General features: G+C 43.2%; 1 long non-coding RNA gene across 1 annotated transcript; it reads right to left on the bottom strand.

Annotated features, from left to right (window-relative positions):
* Window positions 1-3153: 3153 nt before the first annotated feature.
* LOC310678536 lies at window positions 3154-12901 on the bottom strand. Its single transcript, XR_014511826.1, has 3 exons — window positions 12749-12901; window positions 11380-11436; window positions 3154-3511 (listed from the first exon to the last, which is right to left on the bottom strand). It is a non-coding gene; the product is annotated as an uncharacterized lncRNA (long non-coding RNA).
* Between the last annotated feature and the right edge of the window lie 2015 nt (window positions 12902-14916).

The following is a 14916-nucleotide window of genomic DNA, read 5'->3' as shown; positions in this document are numbered from 1 at the left end:
TGGGTTTTCTAGTCAAGGCACTCTCCAGTCATTTTCAGGCATGTTGTTTTTGTTCACAGCCACTCTGTGTTTAGGTTTTTGCAATCTTAAAAGCTGTGTAAAACTTCTCTCTCATTGACTGTCAGTGATGCCGACAGGAACTTTCTCTTCCATAAATCACAAAGTTTGCAGTTCAGCTCTATAATTCCAATTGGAGGAGGAGGAAGAGGAAGAGGAAGAGGAGGAGGAGGAGGAGGAGGAGGAGGAGGAGGAGGAGAAGGAGGAGGAGGAGGAGGAGGAGGAGGAGGAGGAGGAGGAGGAGGAGATTTCTTCTTCGTTGGAAGCCTCTGGTGCCTTCTGTCCCTTTGCCTTTCCCAATCAGATCCTTTGAACATCTATTTCGGATGTTTGAAAGCTCAGCAGGGACACATGAAGGACCTAGTCTCCTCACACATCACTAAACAGGACACTATTTACACACTTCTCCTGTATTGTCTAGCATTGGTCCTCATGCACCTGGAGTAATAGTTTGATATTTCTGGCTGTCTTTGAACACTCATCCATCTTGCTTCCTGTGGAGTTGTGACCTAGAACAAGATTCCATCTGATGACTCCAGTTCTCAAAACCCACATTGACCTGGCTGTTAGAAACCATCGCTTTGCCCCTTCCACTAAAATCTGCAATGTATCAGAGGGAGGTTTCCTTCCTGTTTCATAAAATCCTAGGTGATGGATTAAATGAAGGGAGGGTTATTTATAGTCTACATTATTTTCCACCCATTTTCATGAGGATTTACTAGTTAATGATTTCTCTCTCCCTCCCTCTCTTCCCTCCCCCTTCTCATATTGCAAAGTACTACTGCTTGAGGCAGTGCAATAAAAACATCATACATTTAATATGCCCCTGGTGCAGCAGGTGATGCCACAGCTGGGGATAATGGCAGGGCAAGACTGTCTATCTAAATCACTTCAGGTGCCCGTGGAACATTTTTCAATTGTTGAAAGCAATTTCTAAAAAAAAAAAAATCCCTACCTTTTTTCCACCCACAAGAGGATCAGCAAAATCCCCAGCTCCTCTATGCAGCTACATTAGGCTTTGAAGCTCACGAATGTTTCGAGAGATCCATGACCACTGATGCAATCAGGGAGTATTCAGTATATTCTGTGCTCTCTTTTCCGGTTCCATTTGGCTGCTTGAGAAGCAAGTGGAAATGAGCAATTGAGAGGTGGGGGGAGGGGGTGTTGAAGGGAAATGGAGAATTGTTTTCCCCATTTAGGCTTTGTCAGAGAAAAACAGTTTGGCGCCCGTTCGCTTCCAATACAACACCTGTTTTCCCAGTGTTCTGAACAATGCCTGCTTTACATCGAAACAAACAACGATCTTAACATTAAAATGAAATGAGCAATGAGACATAAGGGATGCTTGTGTTGTATACAAACAAACACACAAGTTGTTCTTAGTGTCCCTTCTGCTTTGCTGCCAGAAGGTTCAAGGGACAGTGGTTTGCAGGGGACCAAATTGCACATGACTTGGTGGGTGGAAGGATCAGACCATTTCTGGCCCAGGTTCATTTTGCATCTCATCTACAAGGCCATTCTGCCCCACTTCTGCAGGCGCTAACATTTAAACAAACAAACAAACAAACCAAAAGCTGCAAGGAAAGGCACCTCTAAATGCTATCTGATCACAAAATAAGACTCTAAAGATGCATTTCATCTCAATGTATGCATTTCCAAATTTGAGCCGAGAGCTATAATGCAATATTCAGAGGACAAAAATGTGAAGGACAATTCACGCTTCCATTCACATATTTGTCTAGAAGGGGTAGATCAGATCAGTTTCACATTGGAATTCACATAAATCCATTTTTTTTCAAGCATCTTCACTTACAGAAACAAGGGGCCCAATCAGGAGCATGTGGTGAAGGGTGTTAATGCTTTTCATCTATGCTGCAGTACCACCACCACCCTAATTCTCAATTTGTCTTTGGTTGCTATTTGGCACAGTGTGGAAGGAAGCTTCCTTCTTACAGTGATTTTCATGAAACCCACATTGTAGAAGGGAAAAGTTAACACTTCCATCCCCACATGCTGGAGTCCTGATCCTCATTGGGCAACTCTGCAGCCATTCATTACATGATTTTAAGGATCCATGAAGCTGAAAATTCAATGTCCAGCCTTAAGAGTTCAACTTTTCTGCACCTGTTCCATGATTGTTGTTTTTGTTTAATCGTTTAGTCGTGTCTGGCTTCTCGTGACTCCATGGACCAGAGCACGCCAGGGACTCCTGTTTTCCACTGCCACCCGCAGTTTGGTCAAACTCATGCTGGTAGCTTTGAGAACACTGTTTAGCCATCTTGTCCTCTGTCGTCCCCTTATCCTTGTGCCCTCCATCTTTCCCAACATCAGGGTCTTTTCCAGGGAGTCTTCTCTTCTCATGAGGTAGCCAAAGTATTGGAGCCTCAGCTTCACGATCTGTCCTTCCAGTGAGCACTCAGGGCTGATTTCCTTCAGAATGGATAGGTTTGATCTTCTTGCAGTCCATGGGACTCTCAAGAATCTCCTCCAGCACCATAATTCAAAAGCATCAATTCTTTGTCGATCAGCCTTCTTTATGGTCCAGCTCTCACTTCCATACATCACTACTGGGAAAACCATAGCTTCAACTATACGGACATGATTACCACTGAATAACTTGAATTGATACAGATGAGTAGCTGAGATTATATTTGCATTGTGTCAGGTCGCTTTGATCCTTGTATTAAAAAAAAAAAAGCATTTACATGGTGGCAAGAATCTTCACAACGTGGAATTCTTGGTAACATATATGGATCTGTTTTTGGCTTCATAACAACTCTGATTCCTATCCCTTCCAAACCCCTGTCTGTCACAATGGTAGGTATCTCTCTAGTTCTTCTGATAAAAAGAACAATAGAGGTAAACAGCTTAAATATTTGCTAAAGCAAATTAGAGATGCTCCTTGCCTTTTAAAAGAAAGCTAACACTGTGTTCTGAAAGTTTTTTGGTTTTTTTTAAGATTCACGTACAGGCAAGAGTAGCTATAGCATGTCTGTCAACCTTTTCAATGCAATTGCTTCTGAACTGTTCTGTAATAATATCTTACATAACTTTTTATTCATCAACAGATTGACAGAGGCAGCACCGCGTCCGAGAATAACCCTGACAATAAAATTACTGTGTCACACTATTATTAGCACCACAATCAGTCAAATGCTTGAGATTTTAAAAAGAAATGTGAGAGCACTGATATCTTGTCAGCAACGTGCTAATGACGGCAATTCATGGTCACTGAAATCGTGCACTGAGACTTAACATTTCAAGGGAGAGAAGGGGCTTTTGATCTTCTGTCTTGATCTTGTGTTCTCAGTCATTCTGCCTTTGGAGTTGCTGGCATATATAAGATATTTCCTTTCCCTTTTCTTTCTTTTTCTGGCCAGGTATCAGTCACAATTCGTTTCTCTGATAGGTACGTCAAGCACTGACACTCATACGTCCTGCTTCCAAGGTCAAGCTGAAAGGAAACAGGGAGGCTGCTTTGTCAGAGACAACATTGCATAGAGCTGAGGTCAAAACCCTCTAGGGACCTAGGGGCACATTTGCAAAGTGAAAGAACTATTTCATCAAGGGGCAGAGAAGGAGACCCTGTGGGCACCAGGAAAGGCCTCTTTGGGCACATGTGTGCCCATGGGCACCACATTGGCAACCCCTGGCATAAGTAGGGAGAGGTCATATATATGATGGCCCCCTAACCACATAAAAAGCTCCTGTTGGAAGAAAATTAAAACACCATAAATTAAGGATTAATGTAGCCATCTCCCTGATGGGATAAGGCAGTGACTGGAGGAGGAATGATTGCTGGGAGGAGAAATACCATGGTGCATCTGCAGTAGCAAATTGGACGCCTTCATCTGCCCCAGCTGCAACAAAACATGTCTCTCCCAGATCAGTCTCTATAGCCACAGCAGGCGCTGTAAGCTTCCAGCGCTTTGACTTCACCTCCAAAAAGCACATTCCTCCATTGTCTCAAGACAGGATAACAATAACAACAGTGCTATTTTTCTAGAAAAAGAACTCCCCATGAATACCTCTCTTGTTCTCGTGGAATGGCAAAGGCACCCACTTGAGGGGTACTGAAACCCACCTAAGAGGTGTCAGAACTAAGTTCTGCCATGTTCTGGTTGAAAAAAACAACCCTAAACAACACACACATGGTTTTAAACATATAACACTTCCCTGTGTGCAGTCATGACATTCATTCTACATAACTTGGGACTGGAGTTTGCCCCTGCCTGAACATTTAGGAGATTCTGAAGTTCTGGTAGTCTTCAGGAGACAAATTCAAGTGTTTTAAAGCTTTTCCCCACATGCAGAGCACTAAAGTGCATCCTCTACAACCAGACTTTGAGAAATATGAAAGCAAGGCTCTCCTGGACATCTAGCCAAGAGTCACTACTATATTGCTCTGAAGGTGTCATTCATGAAGTCTGAGCTGCCATTTGCAGCAGCACTTCCACGATCCTCAGGATGGCAACAAAAGACAGGGACCTTTCAGCTCAGCATGTGCACGAGAACACAGATCTGATCCATGCATCTATATTTTAAAGCAATCATAGAATCGTAGAATTGGAAAGGATCCCAAATGATCTCAAAGAGTGGTGCTGGGAACTTCTTCTGCCTGAAACCTATGAGATCTGCTGACAAGTCAGAGCAGGCGGTGCTAAGGCTAGATAGAGCAATTTTCTTCTTTGGCGATCACTTGTAGCCAAGTAAGATTGTCTTCCATAAACACAATTTTAACAATGAGTCCATAAGTGATTGTGGAAGCCAATTCTGGATCCACATGTCCTTCCACACTGGGAACATTGGTTTCCGGGCGGGAGTTGATCACGATGTGGATTTGCCAAGCATGCCTTCCTCTTAGCACGTTTCTCCTGTGTGTCCTGAGTTTGAGTGTCTTCAGAGCCCATGACACCTTTGGTAAAGGCTGTTCTCCAACTGGAGCGCTCACAGGCCAGTGTTTCCCAGTTGTCATTGTTTATTCTAATTTTTTTTAGATATGCCTTGAAACAGTCTTTAAACCTCTTTTGTTGACCGCCAGCATTACGCTTTCCAATTTTAAGTTGGGAAAAGAGTAGTTGCTTTGGAAGACGGTCATCAGGCATCTGAACAACATGACCAGTCCAACAAAGTTGATGTTGAAGAATTCTTTCTTCAACACTGGTGATCTTTGCTTCTTCAAGTACACTGATATTAGTTTGCCTGTCTTCCCAAGTGATGTCCACAAGGCAGGATGACATTCTACTTTGAGAAACACATTTCCAAAGTATTTAGCCTGAGGTAACAAGAATACAGTGTGTGGGATCCTTGAGGTGTCAGGACCCAAACCTGAGACATAAGGGTGGCCCCTGGAGATGTCAAAAGGGCAGGCCCTGGAGATGGAGGGTAATTGGGAGAAGGGAGTGGAAGGTAGACCCCCTGGACCCCGAATGTCTATGCTATAATTTTCAGCCAGGTCCTACTGGGCTGAAGCTTACAAGCTATATGCAGTCTTAATATGTTTTCTTTCCATTATTAAAGGGACTGTCACCCACCTGGAGATGCAAGCCCTTCATCTGCCACCAGCAGGCTTTAGGTGAGGCCTGGCGGTCTGGCAACCCTAACCGTGTATGCTTTTTCAACCCCTGTTTTCTTTCATTTTCTTACTTCCACAACATTCCTGTGAGCTAAAGTTCGATAATGACTTGTCCACTGAGCGTCAGGGATTTGGATTCCAGCTCTCTGAGATCTTCTTCTAACACTAGCTGCAACACCACACTGGTAATAACACTCTGAATTTAATCCCATGATGGTGGTGATTTAATGCTTCAAATTGTAATGGAGGGTTTCCTGCAGCGGCTATTTCTGCAGGAGGTGAGAAAAAGAAAAGTATGAATGTGTGGTCAAATATCACGCTGACATTGTGCCACAGGAGCTGGGTTGCTTTTTCTAGTGATGTGTGCGTGTGTGCTGAAGTTAATTAGCTCACAATATACAAATGGTTTTACCCTGTGAGCTCAATATGTGAGCTCAGAACATTAAATTGCTTCTCATTTTCAAGTCAAACAGAGCACTCCCTAACGCAAAAGAATCAACTTCCATTTCCAACTCAGTGATCTCAGTAAAATGGGTCACTCTGTTTTAGAAATGACTTAGATTCATCATAAAGAAAGTGTCTTAACCCTGCTATAATTCCACACTATTTAGTTAGGCTATTACTCATGGAAATGGCCCAGTGAAAACCCAGCACGTTAAGTGGTCCCAATTATGCAGTTAGCGGTCCTTTGCCTCCCAACCTGTACCTGTATTTTGCAGTCCAAAAGCACCATCACTACAAGCAAAGTTAGGATGCTACACAGCAAAGGATCTGTACAGACATTTTATAAGCAGTGCCATCCTTTTCAGTGTCTGGGACAGAGAACATGGAATCACCCACTAGTCTTTCACATAGAAAGCAGCCTTGTATTGGGACCATTTATTTTTCCTAGGACTTCTGCATACAAAGTATCTATTCCACCCCTGACCTAAGGATTTTCTTGTGATCCCCTTCAGCATGTTTAAAAGTCGGGAGAGGACTCCCCCTTGACATTTAATTCCTTCCAACTGTCCACTTTCTTCGTATTCTCAACTCTCTGCCTCTGAAAGCTCTGATTTTAGTTGTCATAAAAGGTCAGGAAATGGTTAATTATTCAGTTTACTCATTGTATTTTGGGGAGGCAGTTCCAAGGGTGGGAGGGGGGATTTTCTGCCTCAGCTGCCAATATAACTTGACAAGACTTGGGTACCATTTGCCATTTTGGTGGGGGAACCATTTACTCTTCTGCTTCAGGCAGCAAAAATACATTGGGCTGCCTCTGTGGAGAAATATACCCCAGGACTTACATTTTTGTGAAGGTACATGTCTCACCCCCAAACACTCCATCCCTGCTTCAGAATGGGGGATACCCAGAGGACTTCCAGGTCAAAGGCCTGGAAACGATGCCTTATGAGGAACGGCTAAGGGAGCTGGGCATGTTTAGCCTGGAGAAGAGGAGGTTAAGGGGGGATATGATAGCCATGTTCAAATATATAAAAGGATGTCACATAGAGGAGGCAGAAAGGTTGTTTGCTGCTCCAGAGAAGCGGACACGGAGCAATGGATCCAAACTACAAGAAAGAAGATTCCACCTAAATATTAGGAAGAACTTCCTGACTGTAAGAGCTGTTTGACAGTGGAATTTGCTGCCAAGGAATGTGGTGGAGTCTCCTTCTTTGGAGGTCTTTAAGCAGAGGCTTGACAACCTTATGTCAGGAGTGCTCTGATGGTGTTTCCTGCTTGGCAGGGGGTTGGACTCAATGGCCCTTGTGGTCTTACGATTCTATGATTCTATGACTTTTTGTGAACTCTTAAATGGTGAATAAAGTTTTTACCAGAAGAGAGACAGTGTTGCAACTCTCATACTAGAATTGGCGGGATTGTGGATTCAGAAGCAGACCAATATCCAATCTGGGTCATGATCCACTGGGTCATGATCCGTATTTCCTATACGACCTAGGACCCTCATACCTACGGGACCGCCTCTCCTGGTATGTCCCATGGAGGACCTTACGGTCTTCAAACAAAAACATCTTGGAGGTCCCGGGCCACAGAGAGGTTAGACTGGCCTCAACCAGAGCCAGGGCTTTTTTGGCTGTGGCTGCGATCTGGTGCAACGGTCTGTCACAAGAGACTAGGGCCCTGCGGGACTTGACATGGGGCCTTCAAGACAGAGCTATTCCACCAGGCCTTTGGCCAAGGCACAGCCTGACTGTGGTAATTCTTCACAGAACTCTAGCCCAATGGTTGCCATCAATTTGATTTGAACTGATTTTATAATGAATTGATTTTAGAATGCTGTATTATTTTGCTGTTGTTAGCCGCTCTGAGCCCGGCTTCGGCTGGGGAGGGTGGGATATAAATAAAAAGTTGTTATTATTATTATTATTATGGTAAAAGGACGTATATTCCAAAGGAGGTTTTATTTTTATTGATAAACTTACAATTGCTCATGGGAAAGGCAAGGGAAAGGAATGTAGCTTGAGCATTAATCATTGTTCAAAGGTATGACAGCAACTTGCCATATCACCAAAACGTTTTCCTTTGCAAATCTAGCAACCCCTAAAAATGTATCATTCCTAGAAGCTGATTATAAAGCAATTTAAAGGAGCATGTTAACACAGAACAGAAGACCAAAGGAACAAAAGGAACAAAAGCAAAGCCAGCTCTTTGTACAAATAGTTTTCCACGCCATCAGCCAAGTTGTTTTACCATTGCTATGGCAACTGTAGTAAACCACTGGTAGCTTCCTGGGACACACTAATATATCTTGGCTGTTTATGCCATAAAATTTGCTGCTGCATATGGGGAGAGGCGAAGCAGCCAAGGAAAATTTTCTGGGATTATATACAGTTTACACTGGGGCAATAAAATGTGTTCATTTAGCTTGTATTTATTTAAGTGGTTTCAGGCTTAAATGTCAGAAACACCATCTCCTGCTGAAAGTTCCAAGAAAATTCTGTGCAAATCAAAAAAAATAAAAGGAAAGGAAACCCACAATGTTTTAAGGATGTTAATAAAGGTCTCTTCGCCTCTCAGAATCTAAAGAGCTTTGAAGACATACAGAAATACCACATTCCCACAAAGCTGATTTGCACAGTATTTACTTTTGTATATAAGAACATCCCTAGCAATCCATAGAAATATGATGATATTAAAGATTGGGGTATATGAAAGGCACCATTTTCCATTGCAGCATGTGTTTGCTTCACGCAGCACTATTTCTCTTCTGCTGCAGTTCATATTCTACCCAAAACCACATTATTCATCTTTCTGTCCACTGTGGTGAAATGTGATTTACATGAGTTAAGTAAATAATTGTGTGAATCACAAAAGTTACTCTTCCATTCCACCGATTTCATTGTAAAGGGGGGGGGAATGCAAGTGGCAGGGGTGGGGAAAACAAACAGTTATGTTTCATTTGCAGGTTGAAAGCAACAAGAACAATACCAAGGGCAAGGCACCAAGTGAGACTTCCTCGGGAGAGCATTGCACAAACAGGAGCCACTGCAGAAAAGGCCTATTCTTGCATTGCTGCCCTCCATATTGCAAATATTAATACAGTGGTACCTCGGGTTACATGCGCTTGTTGGGATACTGCCAGGGAGACAAAGTCCATCTTGACCTCCATTGTCGTCTCCGGACATCCATTGATCTCCCGTAGACACGCAGTATCAGCAATTAGTGACACGAGCTCTAGAAATAGCTTCTGACATTCTGCACGCTCTTATCAGCAGATATGCACAGCGAAAGATGCAGTCAGGAGAGCATTATATAGAAGTTTATTCAGCGTTGGTCAGAACAAAGAAAAACACGACTGCCTGCTTGAGAGTTTCCGGCAGAGAGAGAGAAAACGAAAGCAAAGACACAACAACAACATCCTGTGAGACAGGAAATACGCAGACTCTGACACAAAAAGCCTGCTCCCTTTTAAGGTGGAACGGAAATATCCTAACAGCGCTTCAGGTTACAGACTCTGCTAACCCAGAAATAGTACCTCTGGTTACAGGCACTTCAGGTTACAGACTCTGCTAACCCAGAAATAGTACCTCGGGTTAAGAACTTTGCTTCAGGATGAGAACAGAATTCACGTGGCTGTAGCAGGAGGCCCCATTAGCTAAAGTGGTACTTCAGATTAAGAACAGTTTCAGGTTAAGAACGGAACTCCAGAACAAATTAAGTTCTTAACCTGAGGTACCACTGTACTGCATAGTTTGAAATGATTGGATTCATAAAAACTGACTCCTTTTTGGAAATAAAACATTGTCAAGGCTCACAAGTTTAATGAAAACTCTATTTGGAGAACCTTCTTCAAAACATAACAAAAAACAGTAAATGATATATCCAAACAGTTCCATAAAGCATATGCCAGTCCAGCACATAGACTCAACATCTTACAAAATATAAAATGCTCCAAACAGATGTATAAGCAAAAGTCTCCCTCCTTACAGCATTCATTTTGCCTGGAGCTGTTTTCCTGGAGACCTTGATTTACATCCTTACTCCATGGAGCCTGGGGACAAAGAACTAAAGGCAACTCCCTTCAGAATGGTGCTTTGCAATTCAATAGCCTCCCATGTGATCTAAGGTTAAACACTCACGTGTCATGTAGCAGAATACATTCAACAGTTAATTATCAACTCAGTTAAAGCCCAGAGTTCCATTCTTGCTCTTAATTTAGCTTCAATGGATTCTCCCCATGTTAAACATTTTCACCATTACACAGGCATTCACCATTTCAGTGTCAATTAAACCAATTATACCTAATGCTCCAGACCTCTTGGAGAGGAGGCACACAAAGAAGTACCTAGGATGATGATTGTAGGATCCGGGTTGGTTCATATGGAGAAAGGCAGTCCTTGAGGTATTGCAGTCCTGAGCTGTTTAAGGCTTTATAGGTCAAAACTAGCACACTGATGTGGCTACGGAAACTAAGTTACAGCCAGTGCAGTTGGACCAGGATTGGTGCTGTATTCTCAAACCCAGGGAGCAGCCTGGCCACTGAATTCTACACCAGCTGAACCATCTTCAGAGGCGGCCCCATGTATTTCTCACTCTCTGTGTGTGTCTCTCTGCTTTCCTCTTTTCTCATTTCAAAAGATATTTTTACTGTACCATGATTAACCATGAGCTCCTTTTTAACTGATCACAAGGTTTTAAATAGATGCATCTAACCAATGAATCAACTCAACAATGCGGCTGTAAGAAAGAAGTATATAAGGAAAGAGAGCTATTACTGCTCACCATGGGGGACTGAAAGGTTGCTCCTTTTTTTACCAAAAAAAAAAAAAAAATAGTCACCGTGAGATTGAGAATCCTCACTGCAAGGTCATTTTAAGTGTGTCAACTTCTCCATGTTGCACTATAGGGTGAGAATTAGCAGAATGCAAAACAACTACAAAACAAAATACAAAAACCATCTGGCATGGAAACTTGTACTCAGCAGATGCAGTGCCTTTGAAAGCGGACCATTCATTTTTATTGTGCACTAAAATTAGATTTAACGTGTACTCAAAAGCATAACTAAAACAGATTGCCCCTTCTAGCATTTATGTTGCAGGCATCAACAAGAGACTGTATCTGCTGATTCTTTGCTCAGACCTTTGATCTGCTTATTATCCCTGTCGAGATATTAAATGGGGAAACATCTTTCTTTCATCTAACTGTAACTCCAGGTAATCACGTAAATTGTTCCCTTAAACTTGTTAGCTGTTCAAAAACAGCCCCTTTTTTTGAAAAAACAAAACAAAACAAAAAACAAAACTCACGTTCTTTCAACTTCAGGTTCTTCCACTTGAAATCCATCAGGTTACAAAGCCGTCCCACTGGAAGGGAGAGCATTTATTTATTTATTTGACAAAATTTCACCCTAAGAGCGTAAAAATCCAACACTATAGTGGCGTGGGGGGAGGGATATTTCCTCTATGCCTGATGCCCCGGTAGCCACAATTTTTTGAACAACAATATCACAAAAAATGGGTTGGATTAGCAACGGCCCCATTTAAAACATGCGCATGAATGCAAGTGCATATAGAAGCTGATGGCCTGTGGAACTACCAACCACAAGAAGAGATGGTAGCCAGTTTCACTGATTTGAAGAAAAAATGATTAGATGGCTTAGGGGTGTTGCATTCAATGTGTGTACAATTGTACCTGTCTACACAAATTGTAGAGCTGTATACAGTCATATCTTGATAGTCAAATGTCTTGGTACTCGTACGTTTTGGTTCCCGAACGCCGCAAACCCGGAAGTGAGTGTTCTGGTTTGCAAACATTCTTTGGAACCCAAATATCTGACGCTGCTTTTGCAGCTTCCAGTTGAGTTCAGGAATCTCCTGCAGCCAATCAGAAGCTGCGCCTTGGTTCTCGAACATTTTCGGAAGTCGAACGGACTTCTGGAATGGATTCCGTTCGAGAACCAAGGTACGACTTTACTTGGACACCTATTGTTCACATGTAACATTCAGCAATTACAGCGTCTGTGTACCTGTGCACAGAACTGTTGAACCGTACAAAGCAACAGGTGCATCACCTGTCACACAACTTATACCCGTGTCGAGTGAGTGTGTAGCTGTGTTTAGTGCAATGTGTCCACAAGTCTAAAATCAGAAGCACTGAGATGCAGGAAATGTCGTCCTGTATCTCACCAACAGGATTCTCTGCAGAGCCTATCTGGGTGCCCTTTATGTATGAGCTATGCAATATGGTCAGTCTACAGTTGTGAATAGTCACGGTTTCGGCAAAATCCTGCCAGATATGCTTCAGATATTTGGCACTTTAACAAGGAGGCTTTTAATCACAATCAGGCCAACGCACTTATGACTTCCCCTTCAGATCATGTGCTAAACATGCAGAGGTTGGGGATGGAGTCAGTCTATCTGGTGCAAATGGAGTTACTAGGGGTGCTACTGATGCATGTACCCCAGACCTTCTATACACTTTAATTAATTGATTTTTCATTTTGGCTTTCCATTTTTATACTTTAAAAACAAAACAAAACCTCTGAGGTGTTATACAACATATCAGCTGATGGCAGCATGTTGGGCAGGTGGGATCTAAAGCAGGGAAATGGCCAGGAAAGAAGGGGTTAAACACCCCCCCCCCCAGCATTGATTCTCTGATCAAATTAATGCATACCCACTTTCTGTCCAGCTCCTTTAAAGTAAAGAAGATAATGTCAGGAGCCAGTTATGTCCATATAATATGTCATGTCAGTTTTGGTCCCCATGTTAAGCAGGAGACGTGGAGAAAAAACTGGATTTGATGTGGAGGGGATGGATGAGCCCCTTGTTTTTCTATCTACAGTGGTGCCCCGCAAGACGAATGCCTTGCAAGACGGAAAACCCGCTAGACGAAAGGGTTTTCCGTTTTGGAGGTGCTTCGCAGGACGAATTTACTATGGGCTTGCTTCGCAAGATGAAAATGTCTTGCAATTCCTGGGGGGGGGGGGTTCGCTCTCCACGCCCTTTTTCTAAGGCACTAAGCTGCTAATAGCCTTTTAGCAGCTAATCTGCTAATCCCTTAAGCCTTTAATAGCCAATAATAGCCGCTAAACCGCTAATAGCGCTAATCCGCTAATGGGCTTGCTTCGCAAGACGAAAAAACCGCTAGACGAAGAGACTCACGGAACGGATTCTTTTCGTCTTGCGAGGCACCACTGTATTGGCTTGAGAGAAAGGCAGAAAAAACAGAACGCAATAACCTAGCAACACTTGCTTTGTTCTTGATTGGCTAACTCACTGGAGCAGGCATGGCCAAACGTGGCCCTCCAGCTATCTTGGGACTACAATTCCCATCATCCCTGGCCACTGGTCCTGTTAGCTAGGGATGATGGGGGTTGTAGTCCCAAAACAGCTGGAGGGCCAAGTTTGGCTGTGCCTGCACTAGAGACTGAAGCCGGTCTCACAAAGTGGAATTCCAAATGGTTCTATGTGAGCTCAACTCTTGGGGCAGGCAATGGAGAAGGGAATTCAGGTCCTCATTCCCTAGTTCTATGATCTATGCATGTCCTATGACTTGCCAGTGAGAAAAAGTGAGAGGTGGATTTAGGGGAGCATGACTGGGGCATCACAACTATGATGTAGAAAGAAGGCCTGAGGTGGCAGGGGATACCGAATTTTGACGTCACCCAGGGTGCTGATGAAATTTGAGACCCCAAGGTCCACCACTGGGAAAAGTAACACCTGACTGGCCCCACACAATACAGGGCAGTTAGGCTGTGTGTGGGTCACAAGAGGTCCAGCCCTGGTCTGCATACCAGTGGCCTTGTGGATTGCTGATTCATCAGTAGGCAACACTGGAAAGAACATCGTTCCGCATTGTGAATAATGCAGCATCTTGTTTACAGCTACTACTCTTGCAAGCAAATCCTTTTAGATTTGAACTGACAACACACACAAGAAGCTACTGAACAGCACCGAGTACCAGCACTATGCAGCACATTCTTGGTTCTCACAAAGAGGCAGAAAGACAGAGAGAGAGGAGGGTGGGAGCTTTCCGAGTATTCTGCTCCAACTCCACAAAATGCATAATATTGGAAACAGCAACATGCTTCCAAAAGAGTAAGCAACAGCGATGAGAATGCTAAAAAAACGCTCACGCATGAATGGTCCTTATAAAGTACTTAGCAATATTCAGCTAGTCAGGCTGCTCCGTTGGTTTAACAGTCCACAAGCTATAATTAAGCAATAAGAAGTGACAGACAATGCATTTTAATGAGTTTGTGGCGTGACTCCCCTGCCCTTTTCAGACAAACTGGCTTCTGGAATGTTCCCGCTTTTGCTCACGACCCTCCTGGAGAAGAGAGGCAATTTTATCACCTGTACCTGGAAATAAAGTGGAAGTTGCTGTAACTTCTGCTCTTTATAAGCAAAGCAAACAAAAGGCACCGTCGGGCCTCCATATTTGGCCACAGAATCAGACTGGTTTGGCACCACCCAGGCAGCCAGTACTGAGTGTATCTGAAAGCTAGTGCCACATTTTGGCCAAACTGAAGGGATGGCTCAAATGGAGGGAATTAAACAATGCTGACAGAAAAGATCCCCCGATGGCACAGAATAAAGTGGTATATCCACAGAGATGTTCCGGTGCTATACAACACAAGGCGTTTATTTTTATGCATCAGCCTCTATTCAAAGCATCATCATAATACTTTATAGCCCACATCCATCATGAGCCACAAAGACAAGCCTAACCATGGTGTTATGGAAACCCTGAAGTTTAGAGAGTGGAAATTTAAGGAGGATATAAAAAAGGAAGGGAATTGCAATACAGAAGAAGGGAAGGGTGGTGTCTGTCCTATTAAT

This window comes from Podarcis tiliguerta (genome assembly GCF_965153285.1).
Source record: "Podarcis tiliguerta genome assembly, chromosome: 5".
NCBI lineage: Eukaryota > Metazoa > Chordata > Lepidosauria > Squamata > Lacertidae > Podarcis > Podarcis tiliguerta.
Note: the sequence above shows the minus strand (reverse complement) of the source record. Positions and strands in the feature narration are given on the sequence as shown.